Genomic DNA, 537 nt, shown 5'->3' with positions numbered 1-537 from the left:
CCAGAAGGAGCAAAAGCCGGGTTCCCAGGTGTCAGTGCCCACAACGAGCAGCTCCCCTACTCGGTAGCATTGGTAACCTGGACCACTTGGCCAGGGCACTTTGGAAGTGGCAGCTTAGCACTTCCTTTTGTTTTCCAATCAAATAGTCAAAATCAGATGCGAAAGATGAAAATTTACCTGCATTGGGCCTATAGCCGCTGTCCTTGGTCCCTCTCCCACCAGGAATGAGAGAGCTGCTGATGCAGAAGGGCAATACAGGGCGTGAGAGGCTGCCTGGCAGCGCTGGAGCTTTCCTCTCCCCTCCCTGTGAGCTGCAGGTCAGAATTCACCCCCCTGGGGAGACCTCCTGAAGGTAGGAATTCAGAGTGGAATAAATCCACTCCAGTTCAAGTGGGATGTGTGACCGAGGACTCGCATCTCCCAGGATCACCCAGCACAGCCTCTAAATCTTCACTTTTGAGCAGAGCAGAATCCTGGTCCGGTCTCTGCAGGCCACAAGAAGTCGGGAAAATAAAATGAGAGGTTGTCCCTGCAGGG

The sequence above is a fragment of the Egretta garzetta genome, unplaced genomic scaffold (genome assembly GCF_000687185.1).
Source record: "Egretta garzetta isolate BGI_Z169 unplaced genomic scaffold, ASM68718v1 scaffold33, whole genome shotgun sequence".
Taxonomy (NCBI): domain Eukaryota; kingdom Metazoa; phylum Chordata; class Aves; order Pelecaniformes; family Ardeidae; genus Egretta; species Egretta garzetta.
Note: the sequence above shows the minus strand (reverse complement) of the source record.